This window comes from Trachemys scripta, chromosome 4 (genome assembly GCF_013100865.1).
Source record: "Trachemys scripta elegans isolate TJP31775 chromosome 4, CAS_Tse_1.0, whole genome shotgun sequence".
NCBI classification, from domain to species: Eukaryota; Metazoa; Chordata; order Testudines; family Emydidae; genus Trachemys; species Trachemys scripta.
This window is the reverse complement of record NC_048301.1, coordinates 71,323,208-71,341,028: the sequence shown is the minus strand read 5'-3', so window position 1 is coordinate 71,341,028 and position 17,821 is coordinate 71,323,208. Positions and strand designations below refer to the sequence as shown.

Sequence of the window (17,821 nt, the reverse complement as noted above, 5' to 3'; positions counted from 1 at the left end):
ATGTATTTTGTCTCTAACAGGGATCTATGTTTGCTTGCCCAGTGAGCATCCTGAGAGGCTGGGTTCACAAGGCTCATTGTTTTGGGCTGTGTATGTGAGCACCAGGCCTCTGGCAAGGGCTTTTTGTCCATTTTGCACTCAAGGTTGGTCCCTTGCCTCTAGCCTTCATTCTGCACCTTCGTAAAGCACTTGTAATAATCTGTAAAATAATCTGTTATTTTTTTATAACTTGTTGCAATTGCAAAATTTCTTGTTTAAATCTGTATTTTTAACTAATCTGTTTGAGAAATGTTAATGTTTATACAAAAGAATAAAGCCTAATACAGGATTTTTGACTAGCTATGATGGACCATATTTTAGGGCTGGCATAAAGTCTTAATCTTTTGAACCCCAAGATAATTATTAAAAAGGGGAAAACCCATCAGGGAGGAGGAGGAGGAAGTGGTTGAGAATGAATGACAGTATGGCTCCAATTTAACTTCCTTCACCCTCTCCACATGCAGGATAAACCTCCTATGAGACTCCTCAGCTTGCTATACATCTTTCTGTGACCCATACACCGCTGTGATACAGAGGTGGCTCGGTGGGGGCCAATGCAGCACACGGAGACTACAGGACCCAGCATGCATATTCCATCTTGATTGGTACTGCCAGGGTCAGGGGAGAGCATTGCATGCTGGGATCTGTAGTCAAGTGACCCGCATCTCCCGCACGGGGAGGTGGGGGCTGCAGCCTGTTCTGGGCTATGCTCATTAAGCCCCTTGCCTTCATTAGAACACGTAGCAAGCGCTGGCTGGCTCCCTCTCTTGCCCTGGGAGGTTCCCGGGGTCGCAGCGGGCGACTGACCTCCTCAGCTCCCTCCGTGCCCGACCGAGGCCGGTGCGTCCGCGCAGCCTCCAGCGTCCCGCCTCTGCAGCGCCCCTGCGCCGTGCGATGCCCAGGTGCGCTCCCCTCCGCTGTGCGCAAGTGGTTCGCTCCTCCCCCACCCCTCGGTGGTTCGCTCCGCTCCGGGCTCTGGATGCGGAACTGGCCGCTCGGCTCAGAGCAGCAGGGGGCGGCGCCGGACGCGGCCTGTGGGGGCAGGTAGAGGCAGGCCCCGCTGCGGGGGCAGAGCTGACGGCTCGGGGGCTGCGTGTGGTAGGGGCTGGAGGAGCCGGGGGTGCGCGTTAAGGGCAGTGCGGGCCTGGTGTGGGCGGGCGGTGTGTGCCCTGGGGGCAGTGTGGGGCTGGGTACACTGGGAGCAGGGAGCTGTGTGGGGTGATTGGGATGGGTGCATAGGGGAAGGGGCTGGGTACACTGGGAGCAGGGGGCAGTGTGGGGTGATTGGGAAGGGGCTGGGTACACTGGGAGCAGGGAGCTGTGTGGGGTGATTGGGATGGGTACATAGGGGAAGGGGCTGGGTACACTGGGAGCAGGGGGCAGTGTGGGGTGATTGGGATGGGTGCGTAGGGGAAGGGGGTGGGTACACTGGGAGCAGGGAGCTGTGTGGCTTGAGAGATGTTTGGGGCTGGGAATCACTTGTCCTGTTTTCCTAAACAGCTGGCTGCTGCAGTGTTATTTCCCCTCCTCTCCTTCCCCTGCTGCATCTCCTCCTTCCCGTGAGTTGTCTGGGACTGAGCAGTGCAGCTGGGCTGTGCTACAGATCCCTTCCTTCCCCAGCTTTGTGCTGTAGTGATGCTCTCTCGTGATGGAGAATCCTTTGCAAGGTCACTGCAGGAGGGGGTAGAATGTCACTTAAGCTCCTCTGAGCTGTTGTGGACAGAGATTTCTATCAGTCTTTGCCCCAATCTGCTCTGGGCCCCAGGCACGTTATGTCAGAAGCCTAAAAGCACCCTGCAGCTCACACTCTGAGGTGGTAGAGTTATGTGGGGCCTGCTGTGCTGATGGGCAGCTTTGGCATGAAGGCTGCAGTCCTCTGTTTGTGCTCGGGGCTAGCAGGATCCTGACTGTACTACCTGTGGTTTTCAATTCCTGATCTTGTGGTTGTCCAGCATATGTAGACCCTTTGGGTACATTCTGAGGTGTTAGTTGCTCTTCTAGATGAGACAGAACTTCTGCAGTATTTCAGGCTTCTTCCTGCTCAGGGTTAGTAAAACCTTCAAATGGTGGTGGTAAAAGGGCTTTCTTTAAAGGAGGCTTCCTGATTTCTCATTGGGAGCTGGTGTTTGATACAAGTACAGTATATTGTACAAAGTGTGCTCTCTCCCCTTGAGATACAGAATTATGTGGCTTTAGCCAGGAGTGAATAGTCACTGCCTTTTAGAAGCTGTTGCTAAGGTGTCTCTTTGCTGAGGAAGGGTGATTTTCATAGGTCTTGGGGGTGATTAGTGGAGGGAATTACAAAGATATATAACGAGTTTGTGATGGGGGTGTATATCCTTCACCCAAAGGCTCATTAAAGCAGGGATAGAAAGAGAAGGTAGTGGCAGGCGGGGGAAAGGGACGAGGGCTCGGAATGGAAACTGATGCTCTTTCTTCTTCTCCTTCCATCCAGGAAGGAAATGGTTAGGAAGTTTGCAGACTAGGAAGCTAGGAGAAACCGGGCAACTGACCATTTTGCTTGCAGAGAGACTAGATTTCTTACAAAGTACTCCATAAGTTAAGGATGTTTTTTCCAGGGGGAAGGATGTCATTCTTTGCTGTTTTGCTCTTTTTTTGAACCAGGTTGAAAAAAGCTTGGGTCCTAACTCTCTTCATGGGGGTAGGGTGAAAGAACAGTATAATTAGAGGTGCCAGTTGGAGGATGCAGTCCTCTGTTCCTTGCCCCTCCCCCCCCCCTTCTAGTATCTGTAACTATGGCCTGAGCCTCACTCATGCAGGGCTATTTTAGGTGTATACTGAGCAACATTTTAAAATTATTTAAAAACACACAGCCATACAAACTTAACTTGGCCCCATAGAGATTGCAATAGGAATTGGGAATATAGCAGTTCTTTACCTCGCCCTCCTCCACCCCCAACAAATCTGCCACTTTCTCTGTGTTCAACACAACTCCAAATCAGCACTTCTGTTCATACACTCCACCAGACCCTCACTGTGCTCTATATAATACCACTGATCTGGGGAGAACTTGCCACTGGTTGAGAGAGGCTAAGGGAGGCATAAGAGAGTGTGATCATCTTCTTCTTTCTTATGGCTTGGGTAGGTAGCAATGATTATACCTTTATATCTAGATTTAATAGCCAGAATGTTGCTGCAACAATGAGTTGGTGAATGTCCTTCAGGCCCCCAGTGAAAGAACGAAGGAGACATTCAGATATGATGTGCTCCATCGTTTTTGCCTGGTGACCACAGTCGCATACAGGTGTTTGCCTCATTTTCCATTTAAACAGGTTTTATTCACATATCCCATGAGATGTCCCGATCTGATACGAAATGCACCAGTCTTTCTGACATAAGTCAAAATCCAGTGTTTCCTTGTCAGGATCAATGACGAGCTGTTTGTTTTGAGTGGATTTCATGGGACTGTGGGACCACAGGATCATTATAAACAAAATATTGAGTAGCAGGTTGGCATCTACAGGAGAAGCTCAGGCATGGGTGTTTGGTCTAGGGATTTAACATCTTCCTGAAATGATTTAGTGGTGGGAGTAAAGGAATGTTCATGAAAAATTCAGGTGATATTAAATTAAGAAGAGGTACAAATGACTATGGGGATCTAGAGAGAATAAAACGGAGGGCAGATTTAACTTGCATCAGTGTAGCTAGCACATTAGGGAAAATGATCTAAAGTAGCAGTTCAATAGAAAAATGAACATTTGGGAAGCAATAACACAGAACTATAGAGTGAGAATGGATAGAAAATTAGATACGGGTTTGGTGTTTTTGCTTTCACGTCATATTGCATTGTGATTTATGAGCTACTATTCATGCCATGGAGCTGGGAGGTGATACTTTTTCTCCTTGTCCTTTTGACTAAAATCAAGTATAGTGAGTTGAATGTTTGATATGTTCTCTGTTAGAGTACAATTGCAGATAGGCACTGTGTAGGTTAGTAGGTCTTTTTATTTTTTACTATCATCCTTTGTCTCTGGTGTGACTGCTCCTGGGATATTGCATTCAATTCTGGGTAATTCCATCCCAGAATAGAGATATGAGGGTCTGGAAAAAATGTAAACTTTTTGGAAGAAAATATTTTGTTCTCCCCATGGCCTGGTGTGGAAAAATTGGAAATTTGGGGAAAAATTGAAAAGAAAGAGTTACATGAAACATGTTTTCAAAATGAACAGTGAAAGAATTTTTAGAGTAATGTTTAAAATAATATTGTTATTGATGCCCTGCAGTCCTTCAAAATGCTTTCTAATAACAAATATTTAAAAAAATATGAGTTTCTTCTGCATGATAATGTCAGGTCAGGTCTATTTACATACTATTTCTGAGCCCAAAGGATATAACCTTCCTTTTTGTTTACAACAATATTGATGCATCCTATTTTCAACATTTTTTTTCATATATGCTAAAAGGCAAAAAAATACACCTAAGTACTTTAGTGTGCAGCTGTAGCTCCATCCTCAATGCTAGATATGTCGTTATTATTCAAATCAAACCTAAACAATTTATACATATTCATTTAATAAATATACCAAACTGTACTTTTTATGTGCTAACTAAATTATACATATTACATTTCTCATTCTTAAGTAAATCTGAGCTAAACTAGCTGAATCTTGAGAAACCATTTCCTAGTGGGGCGATCTACAAAGTTGTGGAATGATCACAGTATCTTAGCTCTTGGAGGATTCTGCTGCTTGTCTTCATAGATTTTTAAGGCCAGAAGGGACCATTATGATTATCTAGTCAGACCTACTGCACAGGCCATAGAATTCAGCCAGTAATTCTTGTATCTAGTGCCAAACATCTGGCTGAGCTAGAGTATGTCTTTTGGAAAGACATCTTTATTTAAAGATTTTCAGTGATGGAGAATCCACAGCATTCCTATGAGAGCTGTGGGAGAATTTTTTATGACCATCACTTAAAAATGTACTCCTTATTTCTAGTCTGAATTTGTCTTACAACTGTAGGGACTAATTTAAAGAAACTCTAAAGAATCAGCCCACTGGAGTTCAACACAAATGGCTCTTGCTGCTATAAACCTGAGGACTCCCAGCCTGGATGGCAGTGTAGCTTTGTGTCCAGCAGCCATTGAATTGTGTGGGGTGTCCTCCTCACTGGTGCCGACTGCTGCTTTTCTTTACTGACCAGCTGGCAGAACTGGTGCTGCTTTGGAAGTGAGAGGTACGGTTTGCATGTGCCTAAGTTATCCGTCCTGGGGCAATTCTACTCTTGCTGCACCCTCAGAAATTGCAGTCCAATGAGACTCTGTTAGAAGTCCAGGTCACTATATAAAATAATGCAGCAATTCAGTAGCTCGGACCAATGTGGCCTGTGAATCTTCTGTTTCTTCCACAGCCTATTATATATTGAGCATCTTATAGCTGTGGCAGACCCAAAATCAGGGGCTGGTCCTCATGTTGACTACAGTTTACCTTGTAATATCTAATATGAGCGCTCTTCTTATTTATTTGTAGGTTAGTCTATGGTACTTGTCACCTTAAACAAGAATGAATTAATGCTTGTGACACTCTTGAGAGGCAGGGAGGTATCGTTATCCCCATTTTACATATTGGGAACTGAGGCAAAAAGAGAGTGACTTACCCATGGTGTCTTAATGAGTTTGTGGCAAGAGCAGATTTTCTCTTGCCCTTGCCCCTGCCCCTAGCAAGACTGCAAATGTAGTGTTGACAGTTGACTGATTGTTTAGAAGGAAGGAAATGGTTCTTCTCTCACCCCAAAACACCCATTTGTGGGCACTTGCTGGTCTCAGGTTTTTGCCCTTTTGGGGTACATTCTGCTGATCTTTGATACCTTTTCTGCCCCATGGCAGTGGGAAGTTTAGGTCAGTGTTTCTCAACCTTTTTGACACGAGGAACCAGCCTGCTGTCTTCCTAAACTGTCAGTTTAGGACCAGCTTGGGGACCAGCTCTGGTCCACAGACTGGTCGTTGAGAAACACTGGTCTAGATCTTTGTTAGGTTCTGCTACTTTTTTCATTTTTAAGTGAATTTCCTGCTGCTGAAAAGTGTGGAATTGACAGCAGCAGACACTGAATAGTATGCATATCAACAGAACAGGTAAAATCCAAGCAGCTGGAGTGCATGCTTCCCTGCCCCGTTTCTTCCCAATGGGAATCAGTCCTGCTCCAAAGAGGCCATTGTGGGGTGAGATTGGAAGTTCTGTCCCTATGGCCTGTTCATTTGTGGGTATCTCCTTAGATATTGGGAACAAGGGGGCTCAATTAGTGTCTCTTGCTATAATAATTTGGTAATAATGACACCTGTTCTATAAAATCTGAAATAATACCCACCAAAGAAATTTCATACAAGGAGTCACTGAACCACCATTAGATGGTAACTACTTTCTGTCACTCGCAGTTAAACCAGACTGGAATTGATTATTTTGCACTCAAAAACTCAATCCCCCCCCCCCCCCCCACTGCACCCTCCTGCCGCCCCAGCCCTGGGTCACTGGTAACTCGCTCCCAGGGCGGGTCATTCAGCAGGAATTTTGGATGTGCACAGAACACAGACAGGATTGGTTCCCATATGGTTACAGAACTGCAGTAAAGTGGAACAATTTTCAGCTTGTGTGATTGGAGGATATCTGGATGCATATTATAAGACTGTCCTACATAAATGAGGAAAAGTTGAGGAGCCTTTATTATTCTTTTGTTCCATTCTTTGTTTCTATGGGGAATTTGCCAATGCAATATCACTGTCTTCCTTTTAAACAACTAAAACTAAAAAAAAAAAAAAAGAAAAAGCAATGGTTGTTGAAAATAGCAATTCCAGTCCTAATAACCACTGGGAAGCATTTCTTGCTCAATTTATTCTACTTTTTCTACAGCAAGTTACAGTGGATCAATATATTTGATTTGGGAGAAATGAAGTAACAGCTGCTCAAATTGAGCTTGAGCACTCCTGAATTTTGAGGTGTTCAAATCTGGAAGGCAGGTGCTAGATTCCCATTCTGAATATTAGCTAAATCTGGAAAAGAAAAGTCAATTTCTGCTTCCATGGCTCAGAAGTGTAAATCCTCCTACATGCCTGGTACTGTATCTAAAGCTGCCCCGTCTAGTAGAGCATCCCCTCCCTTACTTTTCATTTTAAATTCTAGTAGGATCCACGTATCTCCCTTGCTAGGCTTCAGATAGAGAGGTGCAATGTCCATTTAGTCCACCCACTTCTTTCTTTGGGGGAGAGCCCAGGGCTGGGGCGGCAGGAGGTGGGGAGGCGGGGTGAAGAGCCCAGGGCTGGGGCAGCAGGAGGTGCGGGGGGGGGGGNGGCTGCAGGAAAGGGGCCAGAGCTGGGGCAGCAGGGGGTGTGGGCGGGGGAGAGTCCAGGGCTGGGGCAATATGGGGATGCGGGGGGAGCCCAGGGCTGGGGTGGGGGGCGGCAAAAAACCTAGAGCTGGCTCTGTCCCTACCATTCACAGCATGCTGCAGCATGAGGTTTCAGTTCCACACTCCTTCCCCCTCCCTTTCCTGTTAATTGCTGCCAAGGGAATGCTGGGAAATGTAGTTCTTTCCCTGCTCCAGGGCTGGCTCTATAGGCAGGGAGCTAACCAAAGAACTACAGCTCCCAGGGCCCCCTGTTGGTTCTCGGCTCCCATGCTGGATTCTTGCGCCCCTGCAAATTTGCTGCCCCAAGCAACTGCTTGCTTTGCTGGTGCCTAGAGCTAACCTGCTCCCTGCCAGTGAACATGCTTCCTCCATTGGTTTTCCAGCTCCTCTGAGTCTTCCATGTAGCAAACTACTAATCCAGAAGGCTCTGGGTCCACCCACTCCATCATTTCCAGTCCTGGCCAGCTGTCAGTGAGAAACCAGGATTAGAAATCAAACGGAGAACTAACTACAGGGCTAGTCAGAATTGAGAGGCTCTGGGCTGTAGGGGGTGGGGGAGAGCGAAGGGAGTGTGTGTGTGTACAGTTTGGGGCAGTCATGGAGTGAAGTCTATTAGTGAGTGACTGGTTTAAAGCTGGGGGAAAGTGGAAGAGGGGTGGGGATGCTGAGTTAGGGCCACAGGAGTCAGGTAAATATAAAAATCTATTTTAACTGTGATTTTATGTGCTCCTGAATTTCATTCTCTTAGGAGATGCACAGAGAGCACTGAGACCACTTGTTAGTTTGCACTCCCCTTTCCCCCTTCTCTCTGCTGTTGACTGGAGGGTGTTGGGGGCTCCCTGCAGTCCCCATCAGACCATGATTTGAGTTGTTTGCAATGTCCTTGCCCCATTTGTAGCACACAGGGGGTTGTCTGAAGAAAACAAACAGGTCCTTTCCTCCCTCCCCTCTCCTGTGGGGGAAGGGAGAAATCAGAGTGGGGGGAAAAAACGACCAAGGTGGTCTGTCTCTTAAACCAAACCCAAAGTGTGATGGAAAAGAGGGTCTATCAGCAGGTATAGTGTATTTAATCGGGATTAGGGTCTGCATCCAGCCCCTCCCTTAGGGTCACTTCACTATACCTGGTCTGTGCAGTTTCAGAGACGGTGAGGTCTAGACAAAGTTTTCTAAACATCAGAGGAGTGAAGTTCTGGAATAGCCTTCCAATGGGAGCAGTGGGGGCAAAAAAATCTAACTGGCATAAAGACTAAAGTAGATACGTTTATGGAGGGGATGGTATGATGGGATTGCTTACAATGGCATATAGCCGATCTTTGACTGCTATCAGCAAATATCTCCAATGGCTGTTGAACGGACACCAGATGGGGAGGGCTCTGAGTTACTACAGAGAATTCTTTTCCAGGTGTCTGGCTGGTGAGTCTTGCCCACATGCTCAGGATCTAAATGATGGCCATATTTGGAGTTGGGAAGGAATTTTCCTCCTGGTCAGATTGGCAGAAACCCTGGGGGTATTTCACCTTCCTCTGCAGCATGGGTCCGGGTCACTTGCAGGCTTAAAACTAGTAAGTGGTGAATTCTCTGTAACTTGAAGTCTTTAAATTATGATTTAAGGACTTCAGTAACTCAGCCTGAGGTTATGGGTCTCTTACAGGAGTGGGTGGGTGAGACTCTGTGGCCTGCAATGTACAGGAGGTCAAACTAGATGATTGTGATGCTCCCTTCTGGCCATAAAGTCTATGACTGTCATCCTTTTTTGTGATTTGCAAAACTGAACTGAACAGTCTGGTTTGGGAACCAGCACCATGGGGCTCCTCCATTCACTTTTGGACTCCACAGTTCCTCCTTCCCTCCCACCATCTCCAGCATAACTCATTCTTTTCGGACTGTGCCCTTCATTCTCCATAGCAATGGTCTAGGGTTCTCCTTGATTAGCCCAGGGTGATCTCTAGGTGACGGTGAATTAACTGCATTCTCTCTGGATGGGGGGAGAGTGCAGTTGCAAAGTCCTTGATCAATTGCAGGAATTGCTACAATTCCTCACCCAAGGTGTCTTCCAAGGTTTAAGAAGATTCACGTGATAGACTTTAGTTTCCTTCCTTCCATCTGCTTTTATCTTAGAGTCCACCGGCCCTTCCTGTCTAACAGCTTCAAATCAATCCTGCCATCAGCACATTAATTTTGACTTGGCAGCAAAAGGGTGAGCCCCTCTATAATTTTGTTTCTGTGCGTGTTGGGTCTTCCTTAAATTCTGTCTGGCAAACACCTTTATGTCCCGAATCATTCCCTTAATTGTAAGATGTGTTGGGTTGTGCTTAAGGCCTATGTCCTGTTCGTCTCGGCCCTCCCATGGCAAATCCAAGATTCCCTGCTGTTGGCAACTATAAAATAACTCAAAGGCAGAGAACCCTGTAGATAGGGTTGCTAATTTTGGCTGGATGTATTCCTGGAGATTTCATCACATGACATAATCTTTAATTAAAGATTAATCTTTAATTCCTGGAGACTCCAGGCCAATCCTGGAGGGTTGGCAATCCTACCTGTAGAGGCCCGCAGGATTCTGGTAAACAGAAGCTGCGAGAATAGTTGGTCCCAGTGGTTGGGGTCGCTACTAATAAAGCATCTCAACATTCACTTCATAGTCTTGTTAAATAGTTCGCTGGGTCATCTGTCTGTGTGTGGTACACCGAGGTTTTACAGGGACTTGACCTTTAGAATGGAGCATAATTCTAACATCAGCCAGGAGGTGAAGTTAATCTCTTGATCCGTTAGTATTTTTGGGGGAAATCCCATGCATGAGAAGAGCTTCAAGAGTTCTGGTGGTACCACTGTATGTGTAACAGAATAAAGGGGAACAGCCTCGGGGTATCTGGTTGCGTAGTTGACTATCACTGATATGTACTGAAGCCCCAATGTGGTCTTTTCTAGGGCACTGACCAAGTCCACTCCAGTTCTTTCGAAGGGTGTCTTAATCAAGGGCAGAGGGACCAAGGGCACCCTAGAAATCCCTTTGCTGCTGGCTAACTGCTACTCAGTATGAGGAACTGTATTCTCTCACCACCTGATGCATGCCTGGCCAGTAGAATTAGGCTAATACCCAGGACAGTGTCTTCTCTCCTCACAAGTGTCCATTGCATGGGATGTTGTGCACCAGCTGCAACACTCTCCAGTGGTACTTTCATGGCACCAGCGGCTGGGACCCTCACTATCCCTTTTGATATGATATAGGTACTCTTTCTTAAGTGCAAAGTGTGGATACTGCTCACCCTGCTGAGACTCTGTTACTTCCCCATTTACGGAGGCCAGTTGTTCATATGTATGGCTCAGTGTAGACTCTTTTCTGTTCTTGCATAAAACTCCCACCCTCTAGGAGAGCTTCCAGGTCCTCGCTGCTTACCTCTTCTTTCGCTGTGGATGTTGACAACTATGTTGCTTGGAATGATCCCTCCTTGGGGTCTTTGGCTTCCCCAAGATTTGCCAAGTGCTAGGAACTGGGTGCAACAATTGACCTGGATCCTGGTTCACTATATGAACCTGTTTGTTAATGACTTGCCAAAAAAATGGACAGTCCTAGCCTATAATTATGGGGTAGGGCAATTTTTCGGCAAGAGTTACTGTTCTGACCGTAGTACGTGTCCCCACTGTCAGTTGTAGACTTTTGCTGGGATATCTTTTCAGATTGCCATGTATACACGGTGGGTGGATCATAGTTTTAGGGGTGTCATTGTCTCCTACTGTAGAGGCCTGGACCACCATCTGACTACAACCAGGTTGAACTCTCTTCCACTGGTCCATCACCAGCACCATCAGCTTAGTGGGAGTCCTTTTCCATACGCGGGTTTCTGCAGTCCAACCGTGGGCATATTCATATTCCATAAGAGGGTACTCGCTCTTTGTGTCCTGTCTGCCCCCAGGAGTAGCAAGTTATCGGGTTGACGTTTCCAGTACCTTTCCTAGATGGGGGTGAACTCGGTTGTGGAATAGTGGCTGGACTCTGGGTTGTGGGTCCTACTTCAGTTATTTGAGGTGCATGGCAGTCCCATTGGTGGTATTTTGTCTGTGCCTGACCTTGCTCCCTCCCCCCCTGACTACCCATGATCTAAAGCAGTGGTTTTCAAACCAGGGGTCGTGACCCAGAACTGGGTTGCGGAATGGAAGGGACTGGGTCATGGTGGCTCTGGTCAGCACCGTTGATCGGGCCGTTAAAAGTCCCGTAGGCAGTGCTTCCCAGCTAAGGCAGGCTAGTCCCTACCTGTTCTGACACCGCACTGTGCCCTAAAAGTGTCCAGCAGAAGGTCCGGCTCTTAGGCAGGGCGGGACATGGGGCTCCACGTGCTGCCCCCACCCTGAGCACTGGCTCCGCACTCCCATTGGCTGGTTCCCGGCCAATGGAAGCTGGGGTGGGCAAGAGCTGCAAGGAGCCACTTGCGTACCTCCGCCTAGGAGCCGGATCTGCTGCTGGTCGCTTCTGAGGCGCAACGTGGTCCGTGGTGCCAGGACAGGCAGGAAGCCTGCCTCTGCACCCCCCGCTGCGCCGCTGACTGGGAGCCACCCAAGGTAAGCCCATGCCCCAAACCTTTGCCCCAGCCCTGAGCCCCCCCCGCAAACTTGGAGTCCCTTGCTGGACCCCAAACCCCTCATCCCCAGATCCTGCAGCCAGAGTCCTGACCCCCCGTCCCAGCCCAGAGCCCCCTCCCACACCCTGAAGCCCTTATTCCTGGCCCCTCCCTGCAGCTCTCACCGCTGCACCCCAACCTTCTGCCCCAGCCCTGAGCCCCTCCCACACACCAAACCCCTCATTCCCAGCTCCGTTAAGTCACGGGCATTAACAGTTTTCTACAACTGGGTCACCAGAAAAAAGGTTTGAAAATCACGGATCTAAAGGACCATCTGGTAGGACATCTTGGAGTTTGGACCTCTCGGAGAGGATGTTACTGGTTTGTGTTCATCTTCCTGGGTGTCTCTCTGTTATGTCCCAGGCTCTGCCAAAGCCTTGCGGGATTCTGCCTCTAGTGATCCTTCAGCTTCTATGAAGTCCTATATTAGCTGCACTGCATCTGATAATTTCCCAGGGGAGTGCCATAATACCCACTCTCTGCCTTTTACGGATGCTGTCTTCATAAGTTCAGTCACAATTGCCTTGGCCAGTTTGGACCCTGATTGTTCTTCCAAGTGGAGCTACTTCCAGTAGTGTTTCCTCAAGTGCTGTGCTACTATTTGGAGTCTGGCCCTCTTGGGGTAGCTCTCAGATCTAAAACGTTGGTAACAGGTTTCTCCCAAAATGTGCAAATAGTCCAAAATGGCAGACTTTACCTCTGTATAGTTTTTAGAACAGGCTAAGTTCAGGTTACTGTAGGGTGCCTGTGCTGGACCCATGCAATATGGGGCCAAAGTTGAAGGCCACCAGGATGCTGGTGTCATCCTCTCAAATGTAATTGAAAGGCCTCAGGATCATTGTCCGGGCCCCCTCTTGGTTAGCTTTACAGGTACTGGCAGGGAAGGTGCCCCTCTTTAGAAGCATAACCTGCTGGGGCTTCCTGAGGACTTAGGGCCAGCACTACCTGTTGTATCATTTCTTTTTGAAACTCCTGCTGCTGGGCCATCAGTTCCCTCAACAGCTCTTGCAGTGGGATGGTCTGAACTTGCTGTTGGGTGGTCTGCTGGTGCAGCGATTGCTTCTGGAACTCCTGTTGCTGAGTACCTTACTGTTGCTGTATCTCCGCTAGCCACTTGTACCTCTGCTCCGGTTCCATCTTGTTCAGAGCTGCTGAGCTCTGTTTCCCTCTGTGGCTTTTTTTTTTTTTTAATCCTTGTATCAGGCGTAATTATACCCACATTCTCTACTGCTTGTAGTAGGTTGGGAGCTTCCCCAAAACCCTACCAGACCACAGTTTTGAGTTGTTTATGATTTCCTTACCCCATTTGTAGCACACAAAGAGTTGTCTGAAAAAAAAAAAAACGAACAAAAAGTTCCTTTTCTCCTCTTTCATATGCTAATTGTCCTAACTTTTGTATCAGAGCTGCTTTTTAATTTTTGATGATTGCATATCTCTAGTGTTTGGCCCTTAGCAAATGGCTTCTCATTTTCTATAGCATCAGAACTCCAGCCTGCTTGCTGCATAGACAAATTGGATATAAAAATCCCCAGCACACAACTCAGGATGAGAATGTTTCCTCCTAAAAAACAAAAGTTACTAAGATGTTACAACTGAAAATTTAAACTCTTTGCAGTTTGGAAATTCTCATCTAATCCAGTTCAGGGCAACACAACTTCCTGGTGTTCATTGTCTTTCATACAGATTGTACGAACAGATTTTTAACTGAGATTTGAAGTTAGATGGTGAGTTGATGAGGCAAAGATAAATAATTAATAAACTGCTTCAGATGTAAGGAATTACATTGGAGAAGGCTCTTGTACCTGTAACAGCACGGTTGTATGAGGAAGAGAGAGGATGAAAAAGCATAGAAGGAAGTAAGGGAGATAGATATATTTCCTTAGACTTTAAATATATCTCATAGAACTGGAAGGGACTCTGAAAGGTCATCAAGTCCAGCCCCCTGTCTTCACTAGCAGGGCCAAGTAATGATTTTGCCCCAGATCCCTAAGTGGCCCACTTAAGGATTGAACTCACAACCCTGGGTTTAGCAGGCCAATGCTCAAACCACTGAGCTGTCCCTACCGATGAGGTTGACTGGCGTAAACCCTTGGAGATTATTTAAAACAATATAAATTTTAAATTGGATCCTGTCATGATGGGGAAGCTGATGGAGTTGTCTAAGGGTGTGGGTGATGGGATTTGTACATGAGAAAATGGGAAGCAGCATTCTGCACATGCTGGAGTATGGAGAGTTGAGGGAATGATTACAGAAAAGGGAGTTGCTCTAGACAAAGTGAGAGTGTACCTTTTAAACCTTATTTTTAGTGTTTAAACTGAAAACAGAGTTAAGAGTTAATCCTGTGGATCTGTCTTGTGAGTAGTGCTGCAAAGAAAGTCACGTTTGACTCTGTTCTTCCACATGAGTGTATCGCCACTGCTTTCTTCCATGAAACAGTCTCTTTGTGGTAGGAGAGAGCAGATACAAATATTTATTTAGAGACCTCACTCTTCTCCTGTGATCTCTCCACTAGCTCCTAATCTACTTCTGAGGCCAATTCAAGACCTGGGTCTTCTCTCCAAAGCCATCAGTGGGTGGGAACCCAGCTACATCAGCAACCACATCTCTGTTCATGAAGACAGCTGTGCTCCCCTGGGACAAATGCTCTTCTGATTGCAACTGGCTGTCACACCTGGCTTGCCCCCTCTGCACTCTGACCACTCCTGAAAGAGTCTCATGCTTGTGTTAATGCATAGCCCTTTGGGACAGCAGCACTAGGGTGAAACTGAAAAAGACCAACCCTGGTGGGTGTTTGGGGAAGCTTTGAAGAAGCAGCTGTGTGTGACTGAGTGAGTGATGGACGCTCTGTCAGCGTATGGTATGTTTTCAGTGAATGCTAATGATCTCTGATGTTTGTGCCGCATCCCTAGGTGGGGAATGCCCTTTTGATGGGAGGGTCTGTGCCTGTGGCAGGTATTAAGGTGTCATGTAGCACAGGGGCCTTCAGGTGCCAGTAGGTAGATGTTTAATTGCCAGCTCCTGAGTAAAGCTTGTTTGTAGTGTGGGCAGTGCTGAGAGCTTTTGTTTATGAGCTGAGAGAAGGGGATGGCTGCAGCTGCTATATAAATAGCTCTAACAGGCTGGGATCTAGGGAAGAGAGATTGGGTTGCTATGGAGATTGATCTGAATCAGATTACCTGCGGCTCTTGTTCTCCAGCCTGTGCTTGTGTAGTGGCTGTGTGGCTTTGCATGTGCCGGGGAGCATGCTGTGATCAAGAACTTGACTGAAGGGATGGGACAGAGGAAGGAAGCAACTCCCTGGCCAGTATTTGGCAAGATGGTGAAACCAATCACTAGAGCAACCATTTGTTTGCATGTATATGATGATTCTGTTTCTGGTAGTGTGTGTGGAGGTTATGAAGAACCTAGCTGCCTCTGCTCACTAATGACATGGTGGCAAGCTAACCCCTAGAGAAACAGTGACTCACAGGTGCCAAAACCAGAAGGGACCATTATGATGATCTGGTCTGACCTCCTGAATAACACAGGTCATATAGTACTTTCCCAAAATAATTCCTGGAGCATAGCTTTTAGAAAAACATCCACTCTTGATTTAAACATTGTCAGTGGTGAAGAATCCACCATGACCCTTGGTAAATTGTAGCAGTGGTTAATTACCCTCACTGTTAAAAACGTACGTGGATTAGAGAACTGACTTCTGAGTCTACAGGGTGTTTGTAAACCAGCTTGGTGATGCTGATAATTTGGAGGTCAGGGGAGAGAATATCTTCGTGTATTAAAGATGCCCTTTTGGAGGATGTCTGTGGCTTGCTTGCTTACTGAGTCCTCCTAACTGGACTGCTCTCCAGAATGATTTCAATGAGCTGCTCTTGTTACTGATGAACATCATCTCACATTTCATTCTTTAAATCATTTTAATTTGAGTTCCACTGTTAATCTGCTCCCTCTCCACTGCCTTCTGGTTAGGTGGAAGGTTCAAGTAGTCAGGATGTGCCTTCTGCCCTGTCAATAAGGATGTTTTCCTGCTTTAAGGAACACTTGTGCTCAAGGCTCAATGTTGTTAGATTCTTTTTGCTATTGTATGTCTTTCATTGGGTTTTTCTCTTGCTTGGTACTGTGCCTGCTATGGTCCAGCTGCACAAGACAAATGTATTGCCGCTATCTATGTCAGGCATGCCTGCAGTGCTTCTAAAATGCATCCTGTCCACATACAGACCTGCACCTAGGTATTGGTATCTTTGTTAGGAGTACATATCCTTTGCCTGCATTGTTGCCCTGAAAGGGTGGAGGGCAGCACCAGGTGAAGCAGTTGCACTGGTGCAGCAGATCCTTCCAACTGTGCCTTTAGAGACTACTTTACATTCTGCAGGCTCCTCAAACTGACCTTAGAGCACCCAAGGTCTATACTGGGTTGTTCTCAGCTCAGCTGCAGAACTGTGACATAAAACAAGAACTATCTGTTCCATGTACTTATTTGTTAATGTTACAGTAGTACCAGATGCCCCAAATGGATTTGGGGCCTATTGTACTGGGCACTGTTTTGTATTTAAACTTCTATTAGACAGACTATTAAATGTTAGTACAAATGTTGTATGCAGCCAGAAATGAAAACTCTCACATGAGAAATGAGTTTGTCTTCTGCTTCTGTTAGAGATCATTGCAAACAAATGCCACATCAGTCAAACCAATGGGGAAAATAACTACATGAAGTGCACTGACCCACTTTAAAACTACAGCCTCAGATGGGAGTTGCTGGAAAGAGAAAACATAACTTTGGTGAAATGATACTAAAATTACAAACACACTCATTGGGCAAAACTACCTCACACTGAGTGAATGTTGCATCTCTAATGCCTTCTTCCTCCCTCTTTGAATTATGTGGGGATCACTATCACACATATGCAACTAGTTAGTCGGTACGTGTCTCAGGATGCTCAAAAGGCGAAACATGAGAGACAAGGAACCTTAGTTCAGTTGAAAATTAGGGATCAAAGCTTCAGGCCCTGCTTGACCAAATTCTTATTGAAGTGATACGGCCTGTGTCCCGGTTTTAGGATCAGGTCCATAATGTGCAAATAAGAAAACATACACACATTCACAAAATGACACATACAATAGTGATCAGGGTGCAGGAGGATTCATCCTAATCAAAGAGATTGCTGGCTCAGCTGTCTGTGGCCAAGGTGTTTATAATATTGCCAGCTCTTGTATTTTTGGGGTCGGTTTTACCTGTCTTATGAAAACATGATGAAAGGCTGAAAACTCATGAATATTCGTATTTATAGTGGCCACCATCCACTCTTACTGTCAGGCCAGCAAGCTTGCCACCATTCCCCTATGGTCTATCCGCATGTGGAAGTAAGACTGCCCTTAATAAAGTTGGCCGCTGCCTTTCCCTGTTTTCAGTTAGATTGAAGCCATGCCCACAGGTAAAATGGCTGCCACTGTATGGTTAGCCAGGACAGAAAAACTGTGAGGAGCAGCAGAGAGACTGTGAAAGGCTGATAGAAAGTAGGGTTACCATATCTCATAAATAAAAAAAGAGGACCCTCCACGGGCCATGGCCCCGCCCATTTCCCCGCCCCAACTCCGTCCCTTCCCCCACCCTAACTCCGCCCCCTCCTCCCTCCCACTCCCAGCCAGGGGGAAAGGGCTGCCCCAGTGCTACCAGCAACACGGTTTCCCGGGCAGCCCCCATGCCTCCGGACCCTGTGCCCCCAGCCGGGCACTTCCCCTCCGGGGCTCCGGCGGCTCTGTGTAACTTATACAGTGTAAGTTACGCAGAGCCGCCGGAGCCCCGGAGGGGAAG

The 17,821-nt window shown here is 46.8% G+C and overlaps 1 protein-coding gene across 30 annotated transcripts in view; it reads left to right on the top strand.

Annotated features, from left to right (window-relative positions):
* Positions 1 to 750: 750 nt before the first annotated feature.
* MADD (MAP kinase activating death domain) overlaps positions 751 to 17,821 on the top strand; it is a 112,108-nt gene continuing 95,037 nt past the window's right edge. For 29 of the 30 annotated variants that reach the window (XM_034769474.1, XM_034769471.1, XM_034769467.1 and 26 more), the window contains exon 1: positions 972 to 1,083. The gene's annotated coding sequence lies outside the window, so the exon portion shown is untranslated. Of the gene's footprint in view, positions 942 to 971; positions 1,084 to 17,821 lie in introns of those variants that run through there. The other variant, XM_034769451.1, reaches the window with a different exon arrangement.